This window comes from Styela clava, chromosome 5, assembly GCF_964204865.1.
Source record: "Styela clava chromosome 5, kaStyClav1.hap1.2, whole genome shotgun sequence".
Lineage (NCBI taxonomy): Eukaryota > Metazoa > Chordata > Ascidiacea > Stolidobranchia > Styelidae > Styela > Styela clava.
In genome coordinates, this window is record NC_135254.1 from 20,354,194 (window position 1) to 20,368,230 (window position 14,037).

The 14,037-nt window shown below is 35.9% G+C and overlaps 1 long non-coding RNA gene across 1 annotated transcript; it reads left to right on the top strand.

Moving 5' to 3' along the window:
• The first annotated feature begins 10,090 nt into the window (after positions 1-10,090).
• Positions 10,091-13,319, top strand: LOC144422913 (uncharacterized). The gene is made up of 2 exons (XR_013475441.1): positions 10,091-10,456; positions 11,188-13,319. It is a non-coding gene; the product is annotated as an uncharacterized LOC144422913 (long non-coding RNA).
• Positions 13,320-14,037: the final 718 nt, after the last annotated feature.

Sequence of the window (14,037 nt, forward strand, 5' to 3'; positions counted from 1 at the left end):
CAAATATTTTTAACTGATTACTTTAATTACTCCAGGTTGCCGTTACGAGTGATCACGCTTCTAACGCGTGATCTCAAAGTTGCCGAATGAAGATGACGGTTGGGATTTGCTTCATACATTTTCGGATCGCATAATACCTAGTTCATAGTATTTTCGGGGGTGTTTATCTCGATGACCGTACATTTGAACCATGTACATTTGAACCCATGTGTATATCCGCGGGTTCAATTTATATGCGGGTGCTAAAACCCATGGGTTAGGGTTAGTATGGGTTCAAATATCCGTAAAACAAAAAAAACTTCCATAGGTGCAATAGTACGCAGGTGCAATTGTCGTGGGTTCAGATGTACGTGGTTCAAATGTACACGGGTTCAAATGTAATGGAACCGTTTATCTCAGATCTCACATTTTTTTACATCAGTGACGGGAGCTTAGTACAAAGAATCCAGCATTTCCATTATATTCGTCTGTTTTGTTTGTCGAGTAAACGCGTACGTGGATGTCATCAAAAATGTAACCTTCCTTCCACTCAATGAAAGAATAACGGCGTGTTTAGCGTTATATCAATGTATTCTCTAAATCAGGGGTCACCAAACTACGGCCCGCGGGCCGGATCCGGCCCGCGGCGTCATTTTATCCGGCCCGCGATAACACGCAAAAATGGCGAAATATTTTTCGAAAGGAAATTTTCCCCGAGCATCGTCTTCCTTGTTTATTTCGTAAAATTGGCCAATCAGCAAGATGCAAAAGAGTGACCTGATAATAGACCTTTTCGCATTCGCTCAGACACTTTTGTCACCCTGACAGATTTTCAGTCGTGGTTGTAAACAATACTTCGTTAGTTTTAGGTTGTGTTTGGGAAATTTAAGTATGGATCAAACAAATTAAGTCAGTCATCATTTGCCTCCTTAGGAGTTACAGTTTTAATAGTAGTGATGAAAAATTAGTCTAGAAATAGCAGTGACAGAATAGGTTAAAATTTTCTACCAGTATGCAACGTTTTCTGCAAAAGATACACTCGTGACGCGTGCTTTCGACGAAACTGTTTACGTTTCTTGTGCTAAAATGAACGTCGAATGTGCATTTTGCGCTAACAGTACTGTAATCCCTCACGTACTGCTCCAATTTCACAAGTCACACTAACTTTTGTACTAATTAAATGCGGATATTCATGTACGTATGTTACAAAAAAGTTTTAAAGTTCATCCGATTTAAATGAAAACTGCACAATTAGATAGATCTGAGTGAAAATAAGGAAATAATACCAAGTTTGTAAAAAACGGTCAAGAAATATCGGAATTTTAGTACCGCCCGACAGGCCAACTTTTTCCATGAGGATTGTATTACTTTTTTGATAAGAACTGTTATGAATATGAAAAAAAAAACATTTCAATCACTAATCGTTCGATCTGCGTCACATCTATGGAATATTGAGACTATTTCTGGATTTTATTCTGGCAATGGTGTTTTACACCGCCGAAAGATCGTGGCAAATAAACGCTGGAGTTGTACATGTTAGTTTGTCAGTGGTTCATTGGTAAATTGGTAAGTATCAACTATCAAGTTAGGAAAGAAATACACACGTCCACATAAATTTTATTGGTGTCTATAGACAAAACCATTAATTTGCACTAAGTATAACTTGAGCGTAATTTTTGAAAGCTTTGAATGATGGGAAATTTATTCGCTAATGATAAAAATCAAATACCAGATAATAGTTGTTTATTTTATCTAAATTATGTCAAAATTTTATGGAATTCCATGCTACAGCAAGCAGTCCGTAGTCGTTTTTATGAGCGGTATTCCGACACGTCGTAACGGTACTTAGCAGACGTGATGCGGACATTTTTTGGCGCAAAAAGGCGAATTTTGTAACATTCCTAATTCATGACTGCAACGTTTTGATAACAGCAAAACTCAGGATAGTTGTCAAGATATGAAAATCTTGTATATTGGTTTTCGTAGGATGTTTGCGATCTATATCCTGCGATATAGATAGAATTTAATATTCAAGTCTTCAGAAATGTAGAATATATATCGTTAACAAATTGAATGGATTTCCCAACTTTTGTGAATTTATTGTAGGCCTATTGCATTGACAAAAATATTTGTCCGGCCCGTTTCAACACAGTTTGAGCCATACCCGGCCCGCGGTCAAAAAAGTTTGGTGACCCCTGCTCTAAATTGACGTACAAATCTTAGCTCATTGACTTTCGCAGCCAAGAATGTTTTCATACAATAACGTGCCGGCGATGTCCTTAAAAGTGGAGTCACAATGTGACGTTGTTTCGATGCCTACTCTAAAAGTAATTTCTCCGCCCAAACCAAACGGCAAAGACATAACATCAGCAACAGCATTAATCACGGTTCTATGTGAAGTAAATACGGTAATTGACTGCTCAAGACAAGTGCATACCGACGACAACGACTGATTCACATATTTGGTGTTATGAAGCTCGCGAAGAGGTAGACTGTTATTTACGGAGCCCAGCAATAAGGACGTGACAAAAACAATTTGTTACTTACCGATTAATATTAATGAGTGATTTGAAATTACTCTATTTAATAACTCGGATGTATTTGCTGCTTCCTAAATTTTATGAATGTCATTTTGAGTAAACGAATAGTTCGCGGAGACTCTAGTTCTGTATGAAGCACTTTGAGTCTGTCTCTACAGTAGACCTCTTGGTAAAAAGCGATCATGATACAGCTATGTACGGCCATAAAGAACAATCCTGAGATTTCGTCATCCAGCGTAAGGGTATAGACGTATATTAGTGTGTTTAGTATATATGTCAGCCAGTGCACTGCAGTTGACTACGTTCGCAATGAGTGTCGCATCGTACTAAGCCTTAGGACTACGCTTGATTTCTAACCTAAGATTACCCCGCTGGGATTCGCAGGTTCAAATCCAGTAGGGGATAATTTAGTACCAGAGGATTGCTGGCGGCTTCCTCCCACCATCCCTACCGGAAGCCAGCGCTTCCCAAACCTTTTTCGCCACGGAATATTAATACTTTTTATACTCTACTTTCGCTTAAGGCACATAATATGCAGCACTTACGCCAAATGGATTTTTCGAACTGTCAGTAAATACTTGTACATAGTCTCGAAAGTTTTCGTTTATATGGTCAGGAAATGACGTTTGAAGTATTGTAGGTGAACATGTAATCGAACATGTAAACACTTGTAATCGTTAACGATGTATCAAGGGAGGAATCTTGAAATTGACATCTTTTGCAACAGAGAAGTCGGTAAAAAAGCTGTTGGTTGTTTTCATAATAAACGTTGCAAATGACGGTTTGTCAGGGAAATATTCTTCCCACGACTGTTTGAATAATTGTGCTGTAATTTCGCTGTCATGAGGAATCATTCTGCATTTGTAATGTAGACATTTTCTATAATGTATAATATGTAAAGGCATTTCGTTACACTGGGATTGTAACGCTATAATAGGAGTACTTTTTAATGCAACCAAACATTGTGATTGGATTACAGCCAGTTTCCGCAATATAGTCGTCGTTCTTATTGTTCCTGTTCTTGTTCTTTGACACGTTCTTAAAATGTCGCGTTTCTCTTTGATTACTGGACCAATTGCTTTGAAATTTTCAGTAGTTGAAAATGGAATTTTTTTCTAGAGGGCTATAAATTTCAAATTAATTAATTCCAAAAATTCCTGTGAGCTTTATGAGATTTGTTTTTATTTTGAGCTATGACGTCATCAGAATTTCCCACCATGTGGCGTTTCCGCAAACATATATCGATCACTTGATCAACGAACGGGTTCCGTGGTCAAGCCTGCTGGTAAGTTAACGTACCGTACAACAGTGAATTTCAGCGTAACCTGTCTATATATTTGAGCATAGCTCTTTTGTTTATGATCTAATCCCCTCAATATTTGTATACTGTAAGTAAACAATTACTTTCGACTGTGACCACTTGTAACACAAACATTTGTTTAATTTATGTGTTTATTATCACAGCTGAGTCTTATGAAAATGGCAACACGAAGATTGTGTTTGCATCGGATTATTCAACATTTATCCTGACTGTTGATTGTAATAAATTTGAAGGTAATTTTTGTAGTGTAACAAGTGCAGGAAACAAATTAACTTTTACTTTGCATACAACCGCAAGTTTAGGAACTTGGGCGAAGATCTTATTCGTTAAGTAACCGCTTCAGGAAACATCAAGCGCATTAAATAAAATAAAACTATAGTACTTTATCAGCACAAAATAAATGATGCCATAATCATATAAAATGAAATAACTCCAAAGTGTGTAAAATAAAGTCTCAAAACTGAAACCGTGGCGCCGTGATTAGTCCATACCAATATTCAATTTGATAACTATTTTTGAAATACAACGCTATTTATAACATAGTCTCAAATTTTGTGTATACACCAACATCATATATCCAACAGCGGAAGATCTTCCTGGCGCCAGGAATACTTTAACTGATTTGAATGTGACATCACCTCTATAATTATCATTAAACAATATAAGCACGTGCTTGGGGCACCACAGAAATTTTAGAGCAGAATTTATATAGTTTATCGGTATTTATCAACCGCGAGTTCACCGTTTGCTTATTTTTCGTCTTCAAGTATTATATTAACCTTCTTTACTAAAAATGAACACTGAAGCTTATTTATTGGACACGAAATGGGCCTTCTTAAATTGTTGTTGTTTTTTCTTTCTAGTATTCACCTTGTTGCTGCATTTTTATTTTGAAAAAATTTCTATTCAATTTAACAATTGGACCAATGCACTATTTACACTATGTGGCGGTTCCACGATCGCATTTCAACGATATATTGGTCAGCAAAGTCGGGAGTTTCTTGATAAGGTAGACCAGGGTGGTCCAAACTCTGTCATGATGCAGAACATTAATTTTAGCGTATATTTGTATCTAATGGCGGAACGTTTTTGAGTTTTTCTTTTTAGCTATTCCAACTGGGGTTGGGATCCCGAAATTCAAACCCTTTTTCTAACGCTTTGTGCCTTTATTTTAGTAAAAACACTCGCGTCGGCCATGTGACAGTAGTGACGAAACGCGGAGCCGACTTAACGCCGCGTATTCCAGTTTGTTTAGGTAGGTCCCAAAATCCAACTTAGACTGACTTGGTTGGTATTTGACGATGTCACTAAGCTTGCTCACGCTGCATGTTTTTAAATTACTCAATATAACAATTCTTAATAAAATGAGTGTCGCAAGAAAGGTGACATATGAGAACACGGCGAAAATGTATTTCCTTGACCATCACGCAGTGTCTGGTTTGATTTCAAGTAATATCTGTCCCGAAAAAATATAATTTGAAGCGACATTAAACGCGAGATGCGCAAAATACATCGGTAATTCTCGGGAATTAACTTTAAAATAACTGAAGGCTTTATATATCTTCTTTTAAACGAACGCCACCCACAGGTACCGGTAAAATTTCAAACTACAGTTGTGACTTGTATCCTTTGATATTTCGATTCACGTTGAGACTGGAGGCATGAATCTTTATTGTCACACTCCCTCAGAATTAGAGCTCGACCGATATATTGGCCCGATATTGCGTGTTTGCATATTTATAATATCTGCAGTAAACGGCCGATATATATATCGGCTATATATAACAGTTAAAAAACCTAAAAATGTTCGTAAAAGTTGTTTTATTTACTGTTGATTTTGATTATTTTCAATGGATAATACACTTATGTGGATTATCGTTTTTGTAATTAAATTACACATGAGGGGGCACCAAAGTCTTCAGTGCTTAGGGAACCAAAGAGGCTTAATCCGCTCTTGCCTCTCGATATTTCTCAATGCTCAGATGTTGCTGTTGAAACCGATATCTCAACAAAATAATGCCACGGCCCAAAATTAGATTGTTTGGCCTATATATATTATTAGACACTCATACCTATTAACGATACGAATGAATATTCAGACGCATACTATATTGAATATTCACCAATTTCAGTGTTCGTTCGATATACCGTGCAGTGTTTGGAATACTCCCCATATTTACCATCAAATCTTTCTATCTAGTACTACAGTTTAATACCGTCGTTAAATGGGTTATTTGTGCTGCTAGTAAGTTCGCCAGAAGACCTTCACAATAGTATTCTTAATCACAACAATATGTCAAACCCTGACTGTTGTATTGAAAACAATATTCATTCTTTCAATGTCAAAGTTATCTCAATCATGTCAAAGTTATCTTCGAAAAAAATTGAATGTATAAAACAAAATTCGACACATTTGCTTGCAAAGACGCCCCCTACTTCTGTCGGTTCTAATGCTTTAACCCACGTAACAGAAACGGACATCGCATGAATTTTATGAATCCGTCGTCGCCCAATGCACAAACTCATCAATTCTCCTATGGGAGTGGCAGTAATAACAAAGTCAATCACTCCAAGCATCAATCTTTATCCAATGCTACAACGTCCTGCTGGTACTATCAGCGTTATGGGAATTCAGCACGCGACTGCGTCCAGCCCGTTACCTTTTGCAAACGAGGTTATTTTTTCTGCCTAGGGCGTAGTAAAGACCATCACAGCGACATATAAATTCAGTTCGTAAATTTGATTCCAGTTCTTCAAACACAAACGTTCTCTAGCTGTTTGATAGAACATTTGATCTTGAGCTTTTAGCAGCGTACACTGCGATAATTCATTTTAGCACACCGCCAAAACAGCGGAAATTTCACCTTGTAACATAGAGAACGATGCTCTTGTTAGAGCCATAAAAAATTTCAACCAAAAGATTTGTTTCTAGACACGCACGGCATTCGAAGTTACCGTAAATTCCGAGTATACTGATGACATTAGTCATTTGAAGGCCTCACCTAATACTGTCGCGGACTCAGTATCTCGCATCAAATTAATTCAATTGGTCCCAACATCAGCGTTAATAGCATTTTCAGCCTCGACAGTCAATCAAGAACGGATCGAATACAAAGGGATCTTAAAAAGTTTAAAGCAATGGGTTCCTGAATGTACTAAATGCCAGTTACAAAAGTGCAACGTCTTTTAATCATCGAATAAAAGTGACTGATTGTTATTCCAAAGTAAACAAACTATTTGAATTCAAACCATATATACTGTTTTTTTTTCATTTATTTAAATATAACACACAGCGGTGTCACGCCATCTGTCCCAATGCGGCCATTACACTATCAACAGGAAGGAGAGAGAGAGAGTTTATTTCATTTTGTCAAACCAAGTAAACAATATATACATACATTTATACATAACAAATAAACAAATGTTTTCGGTACATGACTGGGAGGCAACGATACGACCTTTGGAGGTCATCAGAGTCAGTTGCCACCCAAGAACGAGAGAGCGATGCCCAAATATATATGGACATGAAATCCAAAATGTCATAGTACGGGTATGAAATCTTTCACATTAGAGATAAGACTAACTGTACCAGTCGTCGCGATGCCATAAAACCGTGTTCCAGTAATTAAAATTATACAGCGCAATTTGGATGAAATATCAGATCTCAGAGAAAACTAAGAAACAAATAAAAGTAATAGCCTTCTAGCAAAAATAGAATCTTTAACCACTGAAATGTTCAAAGCAACTGACCCGTTAGCAAATGACAATTTGCAAACGATTTTCTGTGCAAGCGTACCAACCAGATGCGAAAACAAGTTTTAAATGAAATGGTGGACAGAGTACCACTTTAGTGCTGCTGAATTGTATTCATCTCCAATTTTTCCAGAACCATTGGAAATTCTTTTCAAATTGCTATTTAATTCTATTCGTCTATTTTGATTTGTAAAAAAAAAATTAAAATGAACTAACACCATACACATGATACATGTACAAATATATCCAAATAAAAAAGACAGATATCGAAAATGGGAGAAGCCTCATTTCCTACCCAGCGCAATATTGATAGATTTGCTTGCGTGTTTATTCATAGCTTATTTGCAACAGAGCACACCACTTTGGATAGATAACTGGTATCTTTCATTTCAATCCTCAGGTGAGGTATATTCATAACGTGCCAATGATAAAATCATAAATATAACCTCGAAGACGGTGTGCAATATATACGATTTGAAAATCTACTATTATTCTGGGTGCGTTATTGAAAGCTAAATTTAGAATAGCCGTATAACACATAAACACTTGTGCTTAGCATCTGATTTAAATCGTGGCGTAAAATTATAATCAAGTATGCATGTAAAATATTTCTTTGTCCTTCCCTTTTCCCAAATTCTCCAATCTGTTATATGTAAATGACCGTACGTTTAATAGCATTGTACAAAGGGTCCAACTCAGACTATCCCACATGTCAGATATTTACTAGTTTGGGTAGCTGGTTTTGTTTATATAAACAATACCGCCTCTAAATGGATATATGCATTTAATTTTAATATGATTTTGATTGGTAAATACACTATTTTGATAATGTAAACCCACGATTGAAAGACAACATTTCTTTATTATCTGAAACACATAGGCTACTTAGTGAAATACAGTTGCCCAGTGATATTTTTCTTCGATGAACGTATAATGGGCTACAACTCCACTCAAACGCAGTCTACTGCTCGATTACCAACACCGTCGACAATGAATATGGTAAGTCATATATATATATATAAATGTTCCGGCGACATACATTGAATGGGTCGGTGGCGAAAGCCGTGTTGCCGCCTTTAAGGAGCTAGAGCTGAGGATCTAGCCCCTTTATGGCATTTTACATTTTCCTGAATTGTCTTAGTAAACCGGATTTGCATCTTTTAAAATAGGTTACTTGTTATCATGGTTATTACCACAAAACCTGCTATCATATGCGTGTGTTACGTTATTTTGAAATTTCTTTGCATCTTAAAAAAATATTATCCGTGCTATATGATTTCTTAAAGTATCAAAATTATCACAAATAAAAACTTTAACTTAAAATAATCATATTCACGAATAATTCAATCAATCAATCAAATCGTTTTTTATTAGCCATCCATGCAGGCAAACGGGCACAACAAAGTTGAAGCAAAATTTAAAAATTATATATACATATTCATGACTTTGCCCAGAATGGACAGGATAACCGCGAAATGACCATTCGGTCTACCTGTCAGCGGCTACCTTGGTTAGGTAATTGTGCTTACGGTAATTCTGTAATACCTACTATAACTTATTGTCTTCAAAACTGTGCCGATGATGCATCAGCAACTGTGTTGTCGGTTTATGTATATTAGCAACGACCGGAAAGTAAATTTGAATATCAGCCTGTAACAATTTGATGACAACACGAAGGAACCCACGTCTTAATCAACCTCCCCCATAGATGATATCTTTTTACTATATATATACCAAGCGTGGAGTATACAAGTTTTGATGCATAAATAACCTAAATCATGCTAAATCTATTTTACCTTTGCTCGTGATCACCTTACCTTCCATGTCATAGACAAATTATTATGACTAACCAAGTAAAAATCCTGCAATTGCTTGGAGTTTCAAAAAAGAATTTTCATCGGCCTTACATATCAAAACACTGTCTATAGGTTTGAGTTATGGAATGTAAAGCCCTTTGGTTGCGAGGTCGAAACCTTATGAAAAGGTAGAAACCGAGCGACTAAAGAATTATTACGAGTCTAGTAAATATAAAATAAGCCGCGCCAGAATGTCGAAATGAAACGTTTGTTGCTACAGAAATTCATTAAAATTATAAGATAATTCAAAGAAATCATTTTAAAGTGCATAAGGAATTGAGAACAGGTACGAATTTATAAGTCGCACAAGGTATTCAAGGTCAGGGCGTAGATTGAGTTTATCTTGAAAGAATATTGTGAATAAACAAACAAACATATTGGTTTATAAAGGATTTTAAGTTAGAAATAGAAGGTTCTGCTGCCAAATACACATTGTTTGAGTAAATTTGTTATTCAAATTATTTCGTCCACCTTAATGCTTATTACAAATAATTTTATTGTCCGATGCGGAATCGGAATTTGATTTTTGTTTTCAAACCATTTCCAAAAGAAAAGAATATTGTTTTATTAGATAAAATGTGTTGTAACTTTATATATTTTTTTTATATATTTAAAAACCACGTAAATGCAAATTATAGGGGAAATTCGTGGTTGTATAAAAAAGTGTGTCATCAGTGACCTCTTAGCTCATATTGTTTCGAGATATATTGATCGAAAGTTAAATTTGATAGCGCATTCATCTGATGCGTCTAATTACTATAATATGTTAAAATGGAATCTATAACATCTATACAACAACAAACCACCCGTGTGGTCTCCAATCGTGATGGTGGTATGCATTCAAAAACCGGAAGCTTTAGAAAAAGACTACTTCAAAGACAGAAAATGTCGTTCAAAGAAGAACCGGAATTCGAAAATCAAAATATTTCATTTCCTTCTGCTATATATGAAGAACGAAACGCAACTGAAAGACATGGATACCAAACGGAACTATATGGCCCTGGAAGGTTAGATGTTTCGCAAACAATTTTCTCTTATTTGAATATGACTGGCCTTACTTTGTTTTAAAGTCACATCTCAATATCAAAAAACGCCTAAAATTTTTCCTGGTTTAGGTCTAGTATGAAAAAGTATGTTTGTTCAAAATTCGAAAGATGTTACAGATTATCATCCCTAGTGTCGTCATTAAAATTATTTTGTCATCAATGTAACAATTGTTCATACACTGGTACAAATATCTAAGAAAATATTCATGTTCTAAACCTCACCTATTTATAAATGAATATGCAACGGGTAATAACGAATGGCCACCATAAAACGGGTCTAAACTAGTAGGGGAATCGATTAGGTAATAGGTTACATTTTATAGCATAATACGTACAAGCGAGCAATGTGCTATTTTTGAAAATAAATAAAAGGCACTCTATAATTGGCCCATCGGTATTGAGAAAAATCAAGATGGATAGATTTCATTCATCGAACTGTTATAATTTCTCTTCAAAACAACATGAATCATAGACAAAGCGCCCACTGATTTGGTGACTGTATACGGACTCGAATTTGCAAAATACAATGCAATACTAGTTGAAAAGTTTGGATCAATACATGCAATATCACTGAATAACGACAAGGTGAGGGGAAAGGCAATTTACTCTCCATTGAGCCCGAATTTCGGCTCTTCTTGGTCTTGGTCCATTTTGAGTTTATTTTAACTCGATATTTTGTATTACAAATTAAGCAAATGACTGACTGGAACTTGTTGATGAGAGACCTGATATTGAAGATAATCATGAGCTACAACGTTTTGTTTGGGTACACCTGGTGATAAAAAGTTAAGTTGGCGGGACTAATGCATAGTGGGGTAAATGTAGTTTTTATTCAGCGACTAAGAAATTCCCTTGCGACACACATCATACTACCAAAATGCTTTGAAAAACGTCTGTCAAGTGTCCCACTGTACCCCACTTGTGGGGCACATTCGGACAGACCCTGGGGCACAATGGGTCAGTCTGTCAAAATTCAACGAAGTATGCCCTTAAAAATAAGCAATTAATCAGCATAATCGTCTAAAGAACAGGGAGACTTCAAATTTGAAGATTTAAAATTTTCGAAATCAATGTTCAAGTGAAATAGTTCAGATATTTTGACAAAAAATTTCGCAAACAAATTTTAATTATTTCCTTCCTCAAATCTAAATCTGGAAATATTATTGATTATCGAATATTTCCATATTGGGCCATGGGTCGAAAGAAACCACTCGCCAACGTTATGAATATTTTACAGTCGACCAAAGCTGAAAAATATCTGACGGTGGTTTGTCATGTTGGAAAGGCTAAAGTAGAAAAAAAAAACTTGAACGGTGAAATTTTAGTTTCGAACTCCCAAAACCAATTTCACCTCATAGCTTGCGCCGCTCTACCCGTCCGTTGTCCGTTCGCGGGGACGTTGTAACTCACCGGAGGGCGGATTGAAACATCGAACCGCGGACAGGATTGCGCATATGGTATCAGTGCGAGAGCTGATTTTCCACTGTGCCCCATGTCCCAGCGTGCCCCATCTTCCCCTGCAATATTGGTTATAAACACACTCAAATTTAGTTATTAGAACATTTGATCTGTTTCTGGAACTAAGCAAAAGCATGTTCCGGCCACGGAAATGGGATGATAAATGTCCTTCAAACTAAACAATCTTATTTTCACGGTGACTCACCCCGAATAATAGTAATTTGTCAAATGAAACTTCACAGCACCTATTGGATCGTTTGTAAAATTTTTATTACTTGACAAGTAACAACCTCCGAAAATATTTCATCTGAAGATTTATATGAAAAATACCACTGAGAAATAAGTCCTAGAGAAGTTGAAATATTATTGAATCTTAATCAGTGCTGGGTTCGAAAATTTAAAAATGGGTTTTCTTTTGTATTGACTCACCAACAACAGGTTCTACGGAACGCCAAATATAATCGTAATCGTTAACTACGGCGTTACATTTGTGTAATGTCTAAAACAAGAACGCGTTCATTCCAATAACGGGTTCGCACGAACCCGCTGAATCGTACCACAAATCTTAATTGCAATTATGTTTTCGGGTTTTCCCAAGATATATTGCTTCGAGGTCCCACTTTACAAAACTAGGTTCCAAAATCACAACTGAAAGAATATTATTTTAAATATTTCAATATGCTTTGTATGAATAAAAAAAGCGTAATGCTCATAAAATCAAACAAAAACAACGATAACATGCGCAGCAAGTTTTTGATATTATGACGGTATACAATTGGCACGGATATAATTTAAAGGAAAACTCGATCACGCCGTGAAAAATTTTGTTCCATTTCCGAAGCTAATATTATTTTAACCATAATATATGAATTTACTCATTTCTTCGGACTAAATTAATTCATAACGATGTCAATAACGTTCGGGATAAAAGCTGTCAATGTTCATATATTTCAAGTTTAGTAACGTTTCATGTCAGACATCTTTTTATATAAAATATATTGTTGACATATCATTAAAAGTTATATATTTATATATGGTATTTTTACGTATATTTATATACGTAAAAACAATTCCTCGCATAATTTGATGAAAGATATTACAAGGTCTGATTCAGATTATAATCAAAGGGGGGAAGAGCTTTTTTTAAGCCAAATAGAACAATGATTGGAAATTAGAGCATTACTTGAACTCTTCACTCAATTGACGCTGTATGGAGTATCGTTACAACATCGATAGCTAGGTGGTGCTTCTCGTGCGTTTGAACGACATTTTTTATTGGAGGTTTCAATAAAGGCTCAGATTGGTGAAAGACATTGGGATTCGAATAATACCACGCGTGCCACTCGGGAACCGTCGGCGGGCCACATGTGGCCCGCGGGCCACGGGTTTGACGATCCTAACACAGATGGTCAACAGCAGCAGCCAGAGCAGCTTTATTAAATTTATTTTTTTTTTCAAATTTTCCCCCGATTACTATGGGACCCTATACTTCACCTAGACCTAGACCATTGCTGTTTAAATATAGCAAAGCACTTTCTGTTTCATTTTGCACACTTTTCCCTCAGTGTTCCTTAAAAATTCATTACTTGGAAACTTGATCGACTTTATGTAAACCAAAATTCCTAGATAATTGAATACAATCAAATTCTTTGAAATATGGAAAGTAGACTATTCTAAACAATTTATATCGTACGAGCATTAAAATCGGTGATCCAAAAGCAATTATGTTCAATATGTTTCGCATTGTGATATAGCGAATTACTGATAATATGTAAAGCATCAATTAGCGTTCCTGTGGTATTGCAACAAATTTTGTTACCTCTCTCGAGTTATCGACTTTCGTTTGTTGGCTCTCAACTTATTTCCACTTCCACAATTAAGCGATCGCATCAGATTATACAAAAGGTAAAAATAACGCTTCCCGTGCCTGTCGAAAGCAAAGTTACTATTCTGAAAGAAATATTCTACTATATCCTACGTCTGAATATTTATTTGCTACATTGTTCTATAATAATAAAATAGGTTGATATTTATGAGTCAGACAATGTAATATTTGTGTCGTTGCATTATTTTGTTGAGATGTC